The sequence below is a fragment of the Arachis stenosperma genome, chromosome 1 (genome assembly GCF_014773155.1).
Source record: "Arachis stenosperma cultivar V10309 chromosome 1, arast.V10309.gnm1.PFL2, whole genome shotgun sequence".
In the NCBI taxonomy this organism is placed as follows: Eukaryota; Viridiplantae; Streptophyta; class Magnoliopsida; order Fabales; family Fabaceae; genus Arachis; species Arachis stenosperma.
In genome coordinates this window covers 12,276,279-12,298,832 of record NC_080377.1, presented here as the reverse complement: position 1 = coordinate 12,298,832, position 22,554 = coordinate 12,276,279, and the positions used below count along the sequence as shown (strand labels likewise).

General features: G+C 28.8%; 1 pseudogene; it reads right to left on the bottom strand.

Moving 5' to 3' along the window:
- Window positions 1-3,808: 3,808 nt before the first annotated feature.
- On the bottom strand, window positions 3,809-8,413 carry LOC130966692 (phospholipase D alpha 1-like; annotated as a pseudogene).
- Window positions 8,414-22,554: the final 14,141 nt, after the last annotated feature.

Sequence of the window (22,554 nt, the reverse complement as noted above, 5' to 3'; positions counted from 1 at the left end):
ATGTGATTTAATTTATTTTTAATATATATTTATATTTCAACATGTATTTTAGAATGATAATTAATTTTAATAGCTGGGTAAAAAACGCATTTAAGCCAAAGAGAGAAATTTATTATGCATATAAGCCAAACAAGAATCTGATACAAGAATTAGTCAAAGCACAATTTAATGTAATTCGAAACAACTTTATTCGAATTACATTCCTTAATAATTAGAATCAATACAACTCGAATTATTCCCAACCATTGCGTATAAGTAATTCGAATCAACTTGAAACGAATTATAAAAGTATAATTCGAATTGTGTCAATTCGAATTAGTAGGAACACATAAGTAGGAGGAAGTTCGAATCAAATTGATTGGAATTACTCACATTTCGAATCAAATGGTAATTCAAATTACACATTGTATAATAAGATACTAGAAAAAATACTATATAATATAAAAAAATATACTAAAAAAAAGTATAAAACAAGATTATAGTAAATTAATTTTAGCATAAAATTATTAAATATAAATTAATTTTAACTCCTATTAATACATTGAATTAAAAATAACATATAAAAATGTACTTGTATTTATTAAATTTTAATAACATATAAAAATTTAATGACTTTTTAAATATTTTTTTTATAATAGGAGTACATTTTTATATACTTTAAATATTTTATATAAAAATGTACTTGTATTTATCATACAAAAATAAAGTAGTGAGCCAATATAATAACATTATAACATTTTAAATCAATTTTTTTCTAAGATTTTAGATTAAAAGCAGCACATGAAAAAGTATTATTGGTATTTTAAAGCTAACTTAATTAAAAAAGATAGAACTGTATTTTTTAGGATTTTATGTACATAATTAAGTTAATTTTTTTTAATATTGATGTGTTACACTATGTTATTTGGTTTCAGGTAAGTTTTACTCTACTATATTTTTTTTTTTACTTTTCAAAAGACACAAATCAAAAAAAAATTTTATAAAACGTCAATGATATTTTCTTTTAAATTAATTTATAAAATTTTTTAGATTTGTGTCTCCTGAAAAGTAAAAAATAAAAAATTATAGTAGAGTAAAACTTACCTAAAATCAAATAACATAGTGTAACACACATCTTTGATCAATATTAAAATAGCCTAATTATGTACGTAAAATCCTAAAAAATACAGTTCTATCTTTTCTAATTAAGTTAGCTTTAAAATACCAATAATACTTTTTCATGTGCTGCTTTTAATCTAAAATCCTAGAAAAAATTGATTTAAAATGTTATAATGTTATTATATTGGCACAACACTTTATTTTTGTATGATAAATACCAGTACATTTTTATATAAAGTATTTAAAGTATATAAAAATGTACTCCTATTATAAAAAGAATATTTAAAAAGTCATTAAATTTTTATATGTTATTAAAATTTAATAAAATACAAGTACATTTTTATATGTTATTTTTAATTCAATGTACTAATAGTAGTTAAAATTAATTTATATTTAATAATTTTATACTAAAATTAATTTACTATAATCTTATTTTATACTTCTTTTAGTATATTTTTTTATATTATATAGTATTTTTTTAGTATCTTATTGTACAATGTGTAATTTGAATTACCATTTGATTCGAAATGTGAGTAATTCGAATCAATTTGATTCGAACTTCCTCCTACTCACGTGTTCCTACTAATTCGAATTAACACAATTCGAATTATGCTTTTATAATTCGATCCAAGTTGATTCGAATTACTTGTACGCAATGATTGGGAATAATTCGAACTGTATTGATTCGAATTATTAAGGAATGTAATTCGAATAAAGTTGTTTCGAATTACATTAAAGTGTGCTTTGACTGATTCTTATTTGGCTTATATGCGTAATAAATTTCTCTCTTTGGTTTAAATGCATTTTTTACCCTAATAACTGATTTTAATATATACGCAATATAATCATTTTGGATAATACTAATTAGTTGAACTCAAAACAAGGGTGTGCATGTACTTAGATCTGAATATGTCCTAATATTTTATAGTGAAATGGATATCCTCACTCCAATTTTAATAACATCACTCTTTTTTTACAAATTTATGCAATATATAATGTAAAAAATTGTATATAAAGTAACATTATAAAAAATAAGAATGTAATTATCAATTTTTTTTTTATTTTGAGTACACGAATTCGACCCTAAGTTAATCCGAATATAAATTAAATTAAGGAAAAGTCTAGGGGGCCAGCAGTTTTATTGAATTTTGGCCAGCATGTAATCAGCAGAGGAAGGTGAGCCATTGGATGAAATTTTACATCAATCTCACACCATCAAATTATCATTGATGGCTAGTTGATGGCTAACAATTACAAAAATTGTTGGCCCCCTAGCATTGCTCTTAAATTAAATCAAATCGACTCGACGACGTATGATTAGTATATATAATTCTTATAAATTTTGTACAACAAAAAATAAAATATGATATTTAAATGTTAAATTTAATAAATATTATGTATATTTATATTAAAATAAATTATTTTAAAACCAAAATGATGTTATATAATATTAAAATATAAATATAATATTAATTACTAATTATATTATAAAATATATTATAACATAATTTTAGACCGAATTTGATCCATTTAAAACATAATTTTTTTAATTTTGTCAAAAAAATACCAAATAAAAATAACAAATCTAACAAAATCTATTCTCAACAAAAAGACCCCTAACAAAGTGTAATTTAGCTATAATGTCTAGAGTTAACTAATACTAACTTTTATTTTGTTTCAATTTTGTCCCAAAAGTTTTCGATTTGCATCAAATATACTTCTAACGGCTAATTTGTCAAAATATTTAAGACCAATTTAACAATAATTTTATAAGAACAACTCTCAACACAAACAAACTAAGTATAATTTTCATGCATTATTGTTATATTGGTCTTAATTTTTTTGAAAATTTAGCCGTCAAAAATATATTTGATGCAAATAAAAAACTTTTGGTACAAAATTAAAACAAAATAAAACTTAGAGGTATTTTTAAAATTTTTACCAAATTTCAAAGATAAAAAATATACTTTACTCTAACAATATATATCCGTTGAAAATATTTTATATTGAAATGGCGAACTTGTAATTTTAGAAACAGAAGTTAATGTTTAAATGTTGATTATTATGATGCTTAAAAGGTGATACTTAAGCGGTAGGTTTTGTGGTGAGTTTTGATGTTTGGTGATTACAAACTTACAATAACTAGCTTAGCTGCATTAATTTATGGTATACACGTATAGTAGAAAAAAGTGTTTGAATTTGAATTTGACATTGTTAATGATAGTAACATTATTAAGCAAACATGGTAAATAGGTAACTAACTAAATATATATATAAAAAAATTTGGTGGACTTAGATATTGTTTAATACTGTCAAAACAAAAGAAGCTTGTCAACTTTCTATTAAATGGTCAACCCTCACCCACCCGTAGCTGCTAATAACGTGGCCATTGGACACCAAAGATGTGGTTTACTAAGTTATCATAAAGAGTTAAATATTAAAATTAAATTTAAAAAACATAAAGATAAATAAATTTTAAAAATTTAAAATTTATTTTTTACGTTTGACAAAATTTAAATACCATCTCACATATATCATAGAATAGAATTTGCCATTTTAAATATACAGGTGGAGTAGTTTGTTGGGAGTCGATACACTCTATATTTTAATATTCTTTCAGTCATTTACTTGGTATAATCAAAGGCATTTCATCAGGATGAATGGACCATAAAGGAAGAAACCACAATTATATTCAACGAAGTAATACAACTGAGCCGAGAAGACTTTTGAAATGGATAAATTTCATTCACGAAGTACAAGCAATACAACATTTATTTAATATCAAAAGTTAAGATAAAGGTATCCATTATCAGACAGGTACAACAATAAACCAGATGTGAATAAAGGATACTTATTTTGATCAAGGAATTGAACTTTAAGAATTGTGGGACACTTTTTTTGCATGCGTGCTACCTGGTGAAGATCTTGTTAAAGATATCCACTATGGGCTTAGGAATAACTCGATGTATAATAGTAGGATTTTTGTCACCTAGAATAGGAGCAGTAGTGTCAGGGAAGAACTCAAATCCTGAGAGATTTGTGAGTGTTCCATCAGCAGAAATGTCAACAGGATACCGAAGCAAGTGGCCAGGAAGGTTACTAGATCCAAGTGAATTCTTGTTAGAATACAATTCCCAATACTTCTCCCCAAGTTGCTTCACTTTGTTAATACATTCTTCACTTTCTGGGTTGAGGAAGGTGTCTTCATGCATGCCAAGGTGCTCGTACCATAAGGACATGCGTAAGCCATGGATTTGGCCTCTTGCACCACCCTGGCTGGTAGCCAAATGGTGCGGTTGATAAGCTCCCATGGCAATTTCGGTGTCTCTTCCACCATCCATTGATCTCTGGTTGATGTTGGCAGATCCAATGATTATGTACTCATCATCAACTGTTAAACAAGCAAACAAAAACAAACAAGAGAAAAAAGAATCCACATAAATAGCTAGCTAGGTAAGTTTTTAGAATAAAAAATTACTTACAATATAAAGAGTTTTTTATGGATGACATTTTAAATACTGCAATTCAAAATAATATATAAACTCAGGTGCAGTAACAATTTAGTCAAACCTGTTAAATCATTTAACTACGGTCAGCAATCAACTTTACTTAAAGTTAACTGCACCTAAATTTTCACTTTAAAATAATCATGGACTTACCTATCATCATCTTGGAATGCACATAAATCATGAAGCGTCTGGCTTCTTGAGCTTTTTGGTAATCGGAACCTTGTTCTGGTCTCTGCGGAGGCACATACTCTCCGTCCTTCTTTACCTCTCGATTGCCAAGACAGAAGAATGACAAATATTTCCGAGGATCTTGTTCAATTTTCTCTTCCTTGAGTGCTTGAGCAATGTCCTGGTACATCATCTCTATGGTCCTCCTCTGCAAATATAGTATTTTCTGAACAGTTCCAGTAGTGTTATTTATTGGAACACCCTCCGGCCACATTGGAATCACTACATACACCATGAACTTCTCCTTAGCTTTAATCTTACTAACAATTTTGAGTGAAAGCTCCTTTGGGATAAGATGAACGGCATCAAATTCTGTGCTATCCACACTCCACCCGAAAGCACTTCCTATGAAATATTGGTTCTCAATATATATGAAATTCTTTGCTCGCCGAATAGCATTAATGTATGCATCTTGAATGCTCCGATCTATCATCTTGTTCTCCCCACTAACAAGCCCATGTTCAGCTTTTCTTTTGAAAGAAGCATGCCCTGATCTGTGCCCTGTTTCCGAAATCTCTGCACAAATGTGGAGTAAACATCCCATGCAATAGGCCCTTCAAGCTTACAATGTATATCATGCCATGGCTCTCTAGGACCACCCTTTTCAATTGCAGATCCAGAAATACTAGGTTGATAAAAATCTTTACTGTGTTCAACAGCTAAAGTTTGAAAAAGAGAATGAAATTGAGTATCATATCTTCCATTACAAAGATCAATACCTCCAATGAAGCTCACAATTCTTCTTTGATGATCTGAGTCCTTTCCATTTGGCAACTTAGCATCCACCACCACAATCTTTTGGTGATGACTGTAAAAAACACTGTCACGTGGGCACAAAATGCAGTGGACATTTGTGTCCTTGAAATAGCTTTGGGTTTCTTTATCATGAGTACCCATGAGTCTGATGTAGTTTCCAATTCCTGGAACTGGAATTATTCCATCCTGCCATAGAAGTAGCACAACCTTGACTCCATCTTCCTTTGCCTTTTTCTTGAGCAACTCACCGAGTGTTATGTCTCCACCATGCTTTGGCCTCTTAGGATCTCTTATAAGAGAAATCTGAGTGTAAAGAGACCAGCCAGTGATGTATATAAAGTGTTTTGCTTCGTTGATTGCATTAAAGATATCCTCCCAGCATCTTTGAGGCTCGTAAGTCTTACCTCCATCAAGCACTACTCTTGGCAAAAAATCATTTAGGACATGAGCATCTTGGTAAAGAGTAACCTGAACATATTTGGGATGCAAAAATGTTATTCGTACATCAAATCAGTTTTTGTATAAATATATATATGTAATTTAATTTATTTTTAATGTGTATTTGTATTTTAATATGTGACTATATTAAATCAATTACTAAAATATTTGTGTATAAATACATATGTAATTTAATTTATTTTTAATATATATTTATATTTTAATATATGACTAACTTTGATGGCTAATTTTAATATTAAGGTAACATCATCATTTTGGATAATACTAGTTAGTTGAACTCAAAGGAGGGGTATGCATGTGCTTAGCCGAATATATCCTAATATTTTATAGTGAAATCGATATTCTCACCTCAATTTAATAACATCACTCTTTTTTACAAATTTATGCAATATATAATGTAAAAAATTGTATATAAAGTAACATTATAAAAAATAAAAATGTAATTATCATTTTTTTTTTATTTTGAGTACAGGAATTCGACCCTAAATTAATCCAAATATAAATCAAATTAAATCAAATCGACTCGACGACGTATAATTAGTATATATAATTCTTATAAATTTTGTACAACAAAAAATAAAATATGATATCTAAATGTGAAATTTAATAAATATTATGTATATTTATATTAAAATAAATTATTTTAAAAACAAAATGATGTTATATAATATTAAAATATAAATATAATATTAATTACTAATTCTATTATAAAATATATATTTTAGTTATATAACATAATTTTAGACCGAATTTGATCCATTTAAAACATAATTTTTTAAATTTTGTCAAAAAAATACCAAATGAAAATAAAAAATCTAACAAAATCTATTCTCAACAAAAAGACCGCTAACAAAGTATAATTTAGCTATAATGTCTGGAGTTAACTAATACTAACTTATAGTTAGCTAATGTTAGGATTATAATTTAAAATTTAAAATTAAAAAAAATTAGCTAATATTGACGAAAAGAATTAATTCTCTAGTATTACTCTAATAATAATAACAATAATAATAATAATAATAATAAAGTAACTAATTTACTTTATCATGATGATATATACCTTGCATCCCTTATACTGGGAGAAGAAAGTGCGAGGAACTCCAGGAAAGTCAGGAGATTTGATGCCTTGAGACCAGTTTTGGTGTCGTTTAGCATCAAAAAATTGTAGCTTGATATGGATCTTTGGACCCCCAGATATGGGCCTTTTACTCGCATCAACTATTTCAATCCATTTGTCTACTTCAACGCCATTTAACATTTTCTCATCAACTTCCACATATGCTTCTCCAATAACACCTCGTCCACGAAGATAAGAAGGCCATTTGTCACGTTCCAATTTGACTACGATATTTGATGCCATATGGGCACAACGAATGTAAAAACACTCTTCCAATTTAGGGTTATTAGGCTCTTTTAAAGACCTGCTTTCAATCTTTACTTCATCCAGATAAATGCTTGCATAAAGGGGCACCTGGAATAGGAGGAGGACAAACTTTTTGTAAATATATATATATATATATATATATATATATATATATATATATAATCTAAAAATCAACTTAAAATAGTCGAAATTTATTTTTATTTTATATTCATTAACTCTTGCTGAAATAAATAGATAATTTTAGATATAATAAATATATAATTATAGATATTATAATATAAAATTATAAATATTAAATTAAATAAAATAATTTTGTGTTATTATTTTTTTAATGTTACTTTTATTTTTATTATAAAATAATAATAATACTGATTTTTATGTATACATAAATTGTCATTTATAATATAGGTACGTACAAATCTTGTTAAATTCTAATGTTTTTTATAAATCAATCTAATAAAAATTTTATAGAATTTAAAATTGATAGCCAAGGGGCCAACAGGGCCTAGGGCCATAGACCCAAAACAAAATAAGTAGTTTATATATGTGCACAGGCAGTTTTGATTATAAATAGTTTAATATTCGTGTAATATTATTTTTATATAGTGTTGACTGACTCTATAAAAAGAAATTAAATTTGTATATAACTATATAATGTTTACATAGAAATTGAACTTTTCAAATTGAAATTTTTGTAACAATAAATTATGATGACCCTGGTGGATAAATAGTGACAGAAACAGGACTAACCGATGAAAAGGTGTCGAACTTTTGAGTCTCATAAATGGTTGCATTGATATCTCCGTGTAATAGAAATGGTGCCATCACTTATACCTGCAAGTAAAAATGCAATTAAAGTTCAAAACAAAGCACGCACGTTAAGGTTTAGAATAATTAGATGGCCATGAAAAGTAAATCAAACTTGAAAAGAAAATAAGAAAAGATTGTGTGAGAGTAGTTCTGACTTGGGAGCGAAGAGTTGAGAAGAAGCATGGAAAGAGAGGACATACCATATACCTATTTATAGTTGGCGGATAATGCATTCCTTAGTAACCATTAATTTGCATGCTATTAAATTATATTTCAAATTAGATAGTGTGAAATAGAACCACATGGAGGAATTTATTTAGTTAGCTTCTTTATTAGGGAGGATCTTTTCCTTTCAGCATTTGAGATTCACATTCACTTGCACTTGCATTATTTAATATCACTATTTCTTCTGTTTTACAGATTTTTTTATCTAATGCTTCCATCTCCGATTCAGGGCAGAACCATGTTCACGTGTAAAGGTTTGTTTCAATTATTTCAGGGTCAAACATTTTTTTAATTAAATAATTCCAGATTTTCGTGTATTCTCACCAAGATGATTTTAATTTTATTATTGTTTCAATTTTATTTTTAACATTCTATTTCATTTCAATTTTATTATTTGCTAAAGATAATTTTATATATGTAAGAACATCTTTAGAGATAATTTTGGACTAGATTTTCATAAATTGGAGTTCAATTTATAAATTTGACACTGATTAATGAATTATTACGTACACATGAAATTTTATTTGAATATTTATTTAAATAGACAAGTGAATTAATTATTTTACCGATTTATGTTGATTAGCATTTATTTATAATTGTAAGGTCTCAGTGCGTCACCAACAAAATATTAAAAATAAAAATAAATATATTTTCAAAAACTGAATATATTTTAAATTATTTGGTAAAATTACATAAATAATTTTATGTATGATAAATACAACAAATATATTAGATATCCTATATGAATAAATTATATTAAGTATATACTAAAATCAACTACTAACATATAAAATATATATTAAAATATAAAATATATATTAAAAATAAATTAAACTATATATATATATATATATATATATATATAAATACATAATAATTAATTTTAGCGACCAGACAAATAGCATTTTTTATACAAATACAAATTAAATATGTGACAATGTGGCCCTAAGTTGCGTTCAAAGATAATTTCTCATACTACATGATGTTATTTTGTAAAAATATTATTTGTATATTAAAATCAGTTACTAAAATTAGACACTAATATATTTATGTATAAATACATGTGATTTAATTTATTTTTAATATGTATTTATATTCTAACATGTATTTTATATTAATAGCTAATTTTGGTGACAGATTTTAGTGTATGTATACGTAACATAATTTAATAACTGATTTTACTGACTAATTTTAGTGTACACATAGTATAATACAACTCCTTGAGATCTAAGCACATGGAGAAAAGAGACCAAAAATTAGATAAAAAGAAAGACCAAATTGAAAGTCTTACAAAAATTATTTAATTTCCGAATGAATATATATGCAACAAGTTGCGAAGACAGCAGAGAGGTATGGCTCGCCATGCACCAAGGGACGCGGGTCAAACTTTTTTTTTTTTTAATTACATACATTATTCATCCAAGACTTTTTGAATCAATTATCTAACAATATTTGTTGAAAGTCTTGTTTTTAATTATTATTTTTCTTACAATTAGTCATCTAATGGAAGTTGAAATAGTTATTTGTTCTAAAATTCAACCGTTATATATATATTATTGCATATTAATTTATATATTTTTAACGTTTTATTTTGTTTTAGCTTTGTTTTTACTGTTTCAAATGATAAGAAAAATTAGTTAAACCGCCTTTTTTGCACTTTCTAAAATGATAAAAACAATGAAAGTCAATTAGACATGCTTGTTAAAGTGATAGGGAACGAATTTTCCTAATAAAAACGATGTTAAACCACAATTGTTAACAAAGTCTAATTTTTATTAATTGATATAATCAAATCTTAGGTCCTACCTAGCTTGGTAAAGTATAATATGCATGATTCATTAGACAAATTAATATGGAAAGTAATTTTCAGACAAATTGATCAGTGGTGTGTTTTTGATCAAATCTGAAGTAAGAATGCTGTAAGTTCTCTTGGTAAGTTGGAAACTCATGTGCAGTGTAATTTATAACTCGGAGCCGTTAGATAAAAATTTAGTTAAATTAGTCAAATTATTTAATAATTTTCATATTGTGACTGTACATTGAGTTTTCACGGTATATGAATATGAATATGATGTAAATTCTTTTAGTATATTAGACCTATAATTTCATTTATTTTTTATATGATATTTATTATTTAAAAATTTAATATTATGTCGTTATGTTCTATACAAATTTTTAATATGGCTCTTATATAAGGACTACAACACCATCTAAATCACATTACAACATTTTTTTATTTTAAATCATGATTTTTTATATCACGTTTAAAATTATTGTTTATTTTTATTTATGGTCGTAATTTTTAACGGTAATCAATAGTACCTAAAGAGGATTGTAACAGAAATAAAATGAGAGAAAATTTACTAAGACCGAATGAAAGTGGTTATTAATTTGAAGTGTTAATATTAAGGTTGTGAGAATCGAACTGGTTATTGAACCAGTCAAGTAATCGGTTCAATAATTCAATAGTTTAACCGTAATTGAATCGGGATTGAACTGTTTTAATTAAATATATAATAAAATTATTAACCCAAAAGATCATATTCAATAATCACAAAAAAAAATTAGAATAACAAACTTACATAGAAACTCAAACTCCCAACAACAAAGAATTAAGAATTACAAAAAATTTTAACAAAAACTTCTAATAAAATATTCAACAATAAAAATTCGAATCCAAACACAGAGAACTCAGCATTCAAAGTCAGAAAATTTAAAAACAGAAAAAATAAACAAAGAATTCATACTCAGCATCCAAATTAAATTCATAATCACATCATCAACTATCCCTAACTCAGAACACAAAATTAACAAAACTAACAACTACTGTTAAAATCAACCATCAACCCCAACTCAGAATTTCATCAACAAAATTAACTCAGCAAAAAAAAAAATTCAACAGAATCATTCAAATCAAGTATTTTTTCAGAAGACAGCAAAATCATAAATTGAAGTAGCAGCGCTTATCGACAACGAGGGAGGAAGGGAAGTGACGTCGAGGGAGAAAGGAAATTCAGCTCGGACAGAAAGAGAAAGAGATAGAGGGCTTGACGATGACTATGACGACAGAGACTGCGACGCCAATAGCTCCAAGCAGATCTTTGAGAGGCGACGACGGTAAAGAGAAGCAACATCTGCAACAACGACGAGATACAGTGCGGAGCAAAGAGGCAGCAACGACAAGACTGATGGGAAGCAGAGAAGAGGTGACAACCAGAAACGATGAGGAGCAATGCGAGGAGGGGAGAAGCACCGTCGACCGACGCTAAAGAGTGGATAGCGGTGATCGTGGCTGGGTGGCGGCTGCTCTTCATTGGAGTTGGAGGAAGATTGGAAGAGGAAATTAGGGTAAAGTGTGGTGAGGTGAGGGACTAAACAAAAGGGGTTGGGGTAGGGTTCAGACGTTTAGTAATGTGTTTCATTTTTCTTTTTTTTTTCTACGCGTCAAAACTACGCCATTTCAGTCCAAAAGTAAAAAATTCGACCGGTTCGGCCAATTTACCGATTAACCACCGATTCAACCAATTTTTTACCCATTTTTTATAGTACGGTTTTGAAGGTCAGCCGAACCGATTAAGTAATCGGTTTCAGATTAATCCGGTTAAACTAATCGGTCCGATCCGATTTTCAAAACCTTGGTTAATACAAAGCTCAGGCACTCTTCTTATAGATGCAGAGCAAGAATCTCATCAAGATTCTGTTATAACTGATGTAACAGATAAAAGACTCTATTCATGCATGGACTACGTAAGTTAACTAAACTTGACAACGTTAACACTCACGTTCGTGATCCGGTGTAAACCGTTTCGGACTATTTTGATCCGTGTAATTAGATATCCTCTAAATATAGTTTTTTATTCAGTTTTTATATGAGAAAATAATAAAAAATAAGTAATTTTTTTATTTTTTAGAAAATTGATATATAAAATTGAGTATTTAAATTAATTAAATAATAATAAATTCTTAAAAAAAATCTACTCACCTCAAAGTAGTTTTTTCCCTTCCCTTTTATAGTGTTAGGGACGTTATTTTAGGACTTTGGAGTTATTCCTGCTTAATGTCTTGATCTTTATTAATTTATTTTTTATTACTTTTAATTTGTTTTATTGAAGGAGAAAATTCAGGTGAAATCGACTTCATGTGAAGTTGATACCCGAGAGCCATTGGATAAAAATTTAGTCAAATCAGTTAAATCATCTAAGAACTCTTACATATCAACTTCACATGAAGGCGACTTCACCTGAATTTCCACTAAATTAAGATATTCGTTGTCGTAATGTCTTTATTGTTGGATCTTCCCTACTAATGACTATTGGGCCTCGTCCATATTAATATGTTATTACCTCCGGGCTGCAGCAATGCAAGTAAAGTCAAAGAAACAAACGTTAGCAGGTTTAGTGTGTGTTTAGATTACAGTTTGTAAACAAGAGTTTGTATTAAATTAATTTTGTAAAATTAATTTTGATGAAAAATAAGTTTGGGTTAACGTAATTTATGTTTGGTAATCTTTATATCAAAATTGATTGTAGTAAAATAAATATTGTTTAGATTATACTACTCAAAATTACTTTTAGATGAAAAATTACTAAAAGAGATATCAATTTAAATATTTTTTTTTTTATATATGTTGATGAGTTTGAAAAACTCTAATTTAATTTGATGATCAAACATTATTAATATGATTAATTACAAAATTATTAATATGATATCCTGAATTATTATTGCAAGCCCAATATGCTTATAAACATCCAGCCTTGTTCAAAGTCTGTTATATTAAGTGGTTGAACTAATTTGTGACTAATTGGACTAGAACCTTGTTGAACTAAGCCCAAAATTAAATTGCTTGCTAGAAGCAAGCTTGCATGGTCCGAAACCATTAAGCAAAGAAAGCAAAATTTCATTGCTTCCAACGGATCTCATTTTTCATCATGTGATGGAATTCAAATTTTATTAAGATGAGTTAACGTAGACCTTGAAACTATGAGAGAGAAATTGATTTGATTGATGGCTTTAATGAGGCATGCTACCTAAAGCAAAGGGAAGTGGAAATTTAATTTACTTTATCAAAATTCATTAGTTAATGTTCAAATTTCTCTTTCCTCTCTCATCTTGCTTCTTGTTTTTGGTCACTTCCATCACAGCAACCATGGAAGCTTTTGTAAGCTATCAAAATGAAGCTAGAAGCAAGTTAAAGACCATCATAATGATGGCAAGAAAAAGAAAACATAAAATATGTAGTGGCTGAGATCTTCACCAAAATAAGGTAAGATTTGGTGAAGTAAGCTCAAGCTTTCCATACCCAAAAATGAAAGAGAAGATCTCGGTCAGAGGAAGAAGATTTCAGGGATGGCTCGTCTCTGCTTTTGGTTCACTCATCACAGAAGGTAGCTAGGGTGACTACGTGATGGAGGAAGCAAAAGTGGAGCAGGAGGAGCTGTCATGCATCAAGAAGTATCAAGGGCTATGAGTCCTTCTTGGAGTGCAAGCAAGGAGGGATGGCTCGGATTGATGAAGCTTGGTGTAAAGAGAAGAATCAGAGGTAATTGCATGTTTGGTATAGCATTCGGTTTCCTCTTCTCTCTCTGGCCGAATCGATTTGCATGAAGAAGAAGTTTAGCTTAGTTTAGTTAGTTTCAACCGTGGATGCTTCCCCTTATAAATAAGGGAGAACAGCCAAGGCTTGAAGCAAGGAGTGAGAGTATAAGGTACAGAGTTTTCAGAGCTATCTAAGCTAACAGATTGTCTTTTCCTTCAATGTATTCTGTTTTGTATTTTTCTGTTTAATTTTGTCATGTCTTGAGTTTCATGGAAAAAGGCAAATAGTGAAGTTCGTATGAAAAAGTCATAAATATCTTTAGAGTTCATTTGTACATCTGTATTGTATTTCATGATTTTGTGAGAATCCTCTTATAAGTTGGGTTAACAATTAATAAAGCATACGAGGATAGCGATATTTATAGTTTCGGTTTTTCTATGAGTGAATTTTTTTCCGATTAATTAACAAGCAGTAGTAAACAAAAAATAAGCAATAAATATTTAAAGGTGGAAAATATTTAAGAAAATAATTTCTAATTTTTCCCCCTTGTGATAAATTGTTGGATGCTTTATTAGCTGTGGGTCAATTAATAAATTAAACACGCATTAGTACTTATTACCATTATTTGCATGTGATTAAATTCTTTTTTAAATGTTGTGAAATATAGAATCACCAGTTACGTGGATTACTGGTTATCTAGTAGTTAGCGGTGGATTTGATTTTGTTTTTTAATGAAAATTTCTGGATTTAGTAACTCTTAATTATTACAGGTAAAATAAATTTTTAAGAAAAAAATAAATTTATTTCTAATTTTTTGTCTATGAATATTTAAGTTTAAGAAAATTTAAAAATATATTTAAATTTTTGGTTTCTTTAAAATATGGATACATTGATTCCTAGTCTAATTTGTTCTATTTTAAAAATTTTCTCACATGTTCGCTGATAATCGGGATAAATGCCGGTCAAGAATTATCAAAAGTATTTTTCTAAATTAACGTTGTAAGTACAGTTTTAACCAACGAGATTTAATTTCCGCTATCGAATTTAAAATGTGTCACAAATGAAATAAATAACCGAGAGTAAAATTTCGGGTCGTTTTTTCTAGGAGTTGACACAAGATGCGAATTATTGATTAGAATTTTCTAGATATTTTTTTTGAAGTTGAAAATGAAAAATAGATGACTAGAAATTAGAGCAATAGAGAACTAGCAAGAGTTGTAAAATAATCAATATAAAAAGCCTTAGTTAGGAGTGAGAATTGGAAATTTTATCCTTATTGTCTTTTCCAAGTGTAATGGTAAAGGCTCATTGCTCTTACTTAGTTATCCTCGAGCAAATGAAAGAAAGTCAAGTGAACACTTTAGCTCACAAGTCCTAGTCACTTCATAGAGGAGAATTAGAGTTAGTGAGGTTAAAGCTAGTCAGCAATTTTCAATTACAGATCAACATTTGAGTATAACAATTCAAGTGGCTCCAATTACTCAACCCTCAAACCAAGCAAGGAAATCCACTCTATTATCATGAATGACATTTCCTCAAATACTTGGTGAACGAAAATAAAAGACATGATAAATATGATAAAATAATTCAATTCAAATTACCACTAATAATAATCAATAATAACAAAACAAGCAAATAATAATAGATATGGAAATAACTCAATGCATTAATAAAATTCAAGAGTAACAAGATTCAAATATGAATTCAATAACAAATAGAAAAGAGTGATAAAGGAATTAAAGAAGAAAACTAGAAGAAAAATGATCAAGAATGAGCTACACACAACTAGAAAATGGATTAATACAGACAGATTTACAGACAGATTTAGTCTTTATTACAGACAGACTTTTGGTTACCGACAAAATTCAAAACAAAACTAAGAATGCCAAAAACCCTAGAGAGAAGTAGTAGTTTCTCTCACTACAATTCAAAACTCAAAACTAAGCTAAAATAATTAATTATTAAAATAATTAAACTTTTCACAACAAAAATAATAAAAAAAATTATGAACAAAAAAAATTAACCATCATGATAATTTTTTGTATTTTTATTCATATTTTAATTATAAACATAAATATAATTTGATTATATTATTTATGAAATATGACTATAGATGTAGATAAAATTTAGTTATATTATTTATATATATAGTTTCATTGTATTATATTGCTTATAAAGTTAGATTATAATTTTGACAATAGAACTGTTTTATTATTTTTATATGTATGACTAATTGGTGATATTAAAACATTACTCTTAATTATAAATAAGGTTTATAATTTAAAAAATTAAAGACTCAATTAAAAAGATACAAAAAAGATGATGTTAAAATATTCTAACTCTTTAAAATAAAAATATTCAAAATTTAATTAAAAATTATTTAAAATTTAAACTCAATAAAAATTTATATTCAATGTGTTTTGTATTAAATATATTTAATAACCTATTATATCATATTGGTTAAAATTAGCTTTTATAATATTAATTTTTTAATAATACTTTATTAGAAAAAACTATTTTTTCAGAATTTTTTAAAAATTAATTAATATTATATATATTTTGTTATACTACATCTTGTTATAAAAATTTTATTTATTTCTAATGCTTATATTAAAAATAAAAATAAAATTTAAATTAATAAATTTTAATCTATAATATAATAATAATATAATAATTATTTTATATATTGTACAAATATAAATTAATTATTTTTTTATTTGTAAAAATTTTAAGAGCTTGTTATATATATATATGAATGTGATATATTTTTATATAAATAATTAAAAAAATCTAATAGTTAATTTATTACTTTTTTTGGTTTTAGTGCAAATTAAATGTTTTTTATTATTTTTGAAAAGAAAACCTTTTGAAAAATTTAATAATATGTGATGAGAAACACCGAATAAATTATAAAGAAACTAATTAAAATACAACATGAAAACATCTTTAGCAAAAGATAAAATAGACGTCTTTATTTGAGTGGTCACCTTTTTTCTATAGTTGTTGGAAAGTAATATTCACACAAATTGATCAACAGTCTTTTCAGAGTTAATACTCAAAATATCTTTAAAATTTGACTTTTGATTTAATTTAATTTTTTAATTTTTAATTAATTTAAATTGTATTTTAAAAGCGTGACTGAAGTTGGTCTCTTCATCTATTTCTATCGCTAAAAAAATGACATAGTATCATTAAAAGACATTGTTTTAGGCTAATTTTTTTTTAAATATGAGATTGGCATGTGAGTTACGCTGAGTTATGGAGTATTGGGGAGAGATACACGGTTGTGACGGCGTTCAATTTTTTGTTTTAGTGGGAAGAAATCGGACCGTCCGATTTCATTACAGAGAGAGAGGGACGCAAATCGAACCCAGAGTTTTCTGAAATCGGACCCAGAGTTTTCATTGCAGAATTTTGTGGATACTGAAATCGGACCAGAATTTTCTGCCAGTACACAAATCGGATCCAGGATTTTCTGTTAGTGCACAAATCAGATCTAGGATTTTCTGTTAGTGCACAAATCGGATCCAGGATTTTCAGTACATCCAATCGAACGATCCGATTTCTCTTGGACAGCCATCATACGCCAGTGAATCACCATACACCCCCAAAACCAGCTATACACCATTCCTTTCATCATATTAAAAATAAAAAGTTCCATTGTTTTACTCTTTTTTCTATTATTCTTCCTCCTCTTCGGTGTCTGAACCTCTTACTATCCAATTGTTATCACCTTCGATCATACTTTTCAACTTCACCACCCTTATCACCACCACCCTCACCACCATCACCCTCCTCCTCCTCACCTCTCCTCACCTCTTCTTCTTTCTCCTCTTCAATTTGATCAATGGAAGAGTATGTTAACGAGTTGAAGTTTTCTAGAGGTGTTAAAAAATTATTTAATTTCCTAACTTATTTGTGAGCAATACATATATTAATTATAATCACAAATGATGCTATTTTAAATTAAATGACTTATATAATGATGATCTCATTTATTGTTATAAATGCTAATTGAATAAGTCATTGTTACTTTTGATTTGGAATTAAATGAGAATAAAACCAGATATTATCTTTTGTTCCTTAGATAATTATCTTTTGGATTTTAGATATATTATCTTTTGGGCTTTAGATACTATTTTATTTGGGTTTTAGGGTTTAATGGGTGCCATGCTCAAATATAAATAGACCTTCAGAGTTTCGGTTCCCAATATACTAAAGCCGCCTTTGTTGCTCTTCCCCATCAAAAGAATTGCAGTTTAACTATCTAGGAATATAGAAGGCTTTGGTTGAGGAAGATCGAAAGAACCACAAGATCCAAATTCTTTCATCAATTTCTAACTCTTATGAGTAAAGGTACGCTTTCGCATTATGTTATATTTTTTGGTAATTCAATATAGATGATCTGGGTTAATAAAATTAATTTATTCTAACAAGTGGTATCAGAACCATCCATAATTTAATCATAAAAAATATTTGATTTTATTTCATTGGATCAATATATATAAATATGCGTTGTTTACATTATATATGAAATTGTTGCACACTAATAAAATTGTTCCTGATTGTGTGCGCATCAATACGTATATGCTTTATATATGAAACGTATTCCTTCCATACCGTTTTGGATTGCTTATATATATATATATATATATATATATATAGATGAGTGCTACACATACAAGTCTTTTTGACTTACAAGTCTTACAAGTTACTAGGCCTTTTAATGCGTTATTCAACGTTTCCTGTTTTCAATGTTTCCTGTTTTTAAAGCGCTACACTCAGAACGGTGGTTCTTCTTCTTCTTCCAGAACGGTTCTTCTTCTTCCTCTTCCTCTTCTTCTTCCTCTTCTTCGTTTTTTTTTCGATTTTCATGGTTTCTGAAATCAAGCTTTGAAATCGTTTTGAAGAAGAAGAAGCAGCAGAAGATGAGGAGAAAGAGAAAGAGTTCTGAATTATGCAACGAATTTTGGGTGTATTTCTTAAATACTTTGGGTGTATTTTTCGTAATCCTTTGGGTGTATTTCTGTAATCCTTTTGAAGATAATGGAACTTCAGAAATACACCCAAACGATTACAGAATTACACCCAAAATGATTACAGAAATACACCCAAAGGATTACAGAAATACACCCAAACGGTTACAGGAATTCACCCAAACGATTATAGAAAATACACCCAAAGGATTACAGAAAATACACCCAAAGGATTTAAAGAAATACACCCAAAATTCGTTAAAATACATCTTATGCATAATTCAGAACTCTTTCTTTTTCTCCTCCTCATCTTCTACTGCTTCTTCTTCTTCAAAAACGATTTTACCATGAAAAATCGAAAAAAAAAAGATAAAACAGAGAGAAAAGAACGTAAATGAAGAAGAAGAGGAAGACGATGAAGAAGAACGTGCAGAAACGAAAGAAAAGGAGAAGAAGAAGAGTAAGAGGAAGAAGAACGTGTAGCAAGAAGAAAAAGAAGAAGGAGAAAGAGAAGGCAAAAAACGAAAGAAAAGAAGAAAGAGAAGACGAAAAGGAAGAAAAATGATTGGAAGCGTGTTTTGAGCGTTAGTTTTAATTGAACTTGTAAGGCTTACAAGCCTTAATCGCTTGTATGCGAAGAATTACTCATATATATATATATATATTGTTGGTAATTTATTATACATATATATTATTTTTTTTTCGATATGTATATATATGTATATTGTTGCGTGCTTATACTGTATGCTGAGCACGTTTTAGTATATATATATATATATATATATATATATATATATATATATATATATATATATAATTTTTTTTAAAGGTCTGAAAAGACACCATTAAGATTTAAATCTTTTTGCGATTTAAATATTTTTTAATTGTTACATAAGAAAACTAGTAACAATTTGGATTATTATACCCATCTATTATAAAGATTTAGTTTTAGAATAAATTGATTGAACATTATACTGCCAAAGTAGCCTCTTTTGTGAAGATTGATTTATTTAAAACATTAGGAATATTGTGATATGTAATTCATGCAAATATTGGTCGACCCAAAAGAAGGTCTGTATTTGGCCGAATTACATACACATATTGATGGTAAATACATATTTGGGTAACTAATTAAGAATAAAGTAATGCTTATTATTTATGCGAACAATAATTGACCAAAAGAAAGTTTATTGTTTGGCCAAATAATAAGCATTGCGTACTTTTGTTTATTTTCTATTAATTATGCGGTCAATAATCGGCCCAAAGGAAGGTTATTGTTTGGCCAATTAATAAAAAATATATGCGGTAATAAATAGGTTGCAAAGTTTAAGTCTCCATGTGCGCATTAAGTCGGTCCAAAGAAAGGTTTAGTGTGTGACAGAAATTTTGACAATATTTGATTACTGCAATGAGAGTATCACTTACAGTTAATTTTTCTATCCAAAGATTGAAAATTAATATTGTTCTAGATATCTCAATATGGATTTTTTCCATTATTTAACTAATATTTAATACATGTTCTTTTGTTCTAATCCAGAAACTATGGCTTTAGCTACCAATGTTTCTGCACAAATTAGCAGTATTCCTATGCTAAATGGTTCAAACTTTAAAGTTTGGAAGGATACCGTGGAGATTGTCCTCAGTTGTATGGATCTGGATATAGCTATTCGAGAGGAGAAACCCATTTCTACTTCGGAAAATCTCAATGAGGTTAAAATAGAGAAGTGGGAGAGATCCAAATCGAATGAGCATTATGATCATGAAACGCTCAATTTCTGAGGCGTTTCGGGGCTCAATTACTGAGGATAAAGATACCAAACAGTTCCTAAAAGATGTTGAAAAAATTCTTTACTAAGAATGAAAAGGCGGAGGCAAGTAGCCTTTTGAGCAAACTTGTCTCCATGAGGTATAAAGGTAAAGGGAACATAAGGGAGTACATTATGGAAATGTTTCATCTTACCTCAAAATTGAAAGCACTAAAGTTAGAGTTGTCTGAAGATTTACTCGTGCATTTCATTTTGATTTCCCTTCCTGCACACTTTGGGCAATTTAAAGTGAGTTATAACACTCTAAAAGACAATTGGTCCTTAAATGAGCTTATATCTCACTATGTGCAAGAAGAAGAGAGGCTACAGCAAGATAAGACTGAAAGTGCTCACATGGCTTCATTTTCTCAGTATAAAAGAAAGCGTGATACTACTGCGGATGTGCCTTCTCAGCAGAAAAAGGCTAAGAAACAAGATCAAGTTTCAACTTGTTTCTTCTGTAAAAAGGTGAGACACATGAAGAAGGATTGTACCAAATATGCCACCTGGCGTGTAAAGAAGGGTATAATTCTTACTTTCGTTTGTTCTGAGACTAGTTTAAATTATGCACCTGTTGATACTTGGTGGGTAGATTCTGCTGCTACTACTCATGTAAGTGTTACTATGCAGGGTTGCCTGTGGAGCCGACCGCCAAATGATGTTGAAAGATACATCTATGTAACAGACGGCAATATTGTTGCAGTCGAAGCTATAGGAACCTTTAGATTATGTTCCACGAGTGGATTTTACTTGGATTTATTAGAGACATTTTATGTACCGTCATTTAGAAAAAATTTGGTTTCTATTTCTCGTTTGGACAAATCAGGTTATTTTTGTTCATTCGGAGACAATAAAGTCAGTCTCTTCTATAATTCGAATAATATTTGCTCCGGTCATTTGGTGGATAATCTATATAGGCTTGACTTAAATTCCTATAATAATGAAATACTGCAAACAGATACAAAACAAAAATTAAATGAGAATTCAGCATCATTATGGCACAAACGCATAGGTCACATCTCTAAACATAGAATTCAACGGCTCGTGTCGGATGAAATTCTTGGACCCCTAAATTTGATAGACTTTGAAGTCTGTATTGAGTGCATAAAGGGGAAAACGACAAACGAAAGGAAATTAGGTGCCGAGAGAGCTAAAGATGTCTTAGAACTGATACGTACCGATATATGTGGCCCATTTCCTACTGTCTCTTGGAAATGAACAACGGTACTTTATTACGTTCATAGATGATTACTTTCGTTATGGGTATCTATATCTAATTCATGAAAAGTCCCAAGCCTTGGATGTTTTCAAGTCTTTCAAAGCTGAAGTTGAAACTTCAACTTGGAAAGAAAATTAAAGCTGTCAAATCTGATCGTGGTGGTGAATACTACGGAAGATATGATGGTTCAGGTGAGCAACGTCCCGGGCCTTTTGCTCTTTTCCTAGAGGAGTATGGTATTGTTCCGCAATACACCATGCCAGGCAAACCTAGCATAGATCGTGTTGCAAAGCGAAGGAACCGAACTCTTAAGGACATGGTGAGAAGTATGATTAGTCATTCTTCCTTGCCTGAATCACTCTGGGGAGAAGTCTTAAAGACCGCAGTGTACATCCTTAATAGGGTGCCAAGCAAAGCAGTTAAAAAACCCCATATGAAATTTAGACTGGGAAAAGGCCTAGTATAAAGCATTTGCATATTTGGGGATGTCCAGCTGGGGCGCGACCTTATAGGCCGCATAAAAGAAAATTGGACTCAAGGACAATTAGT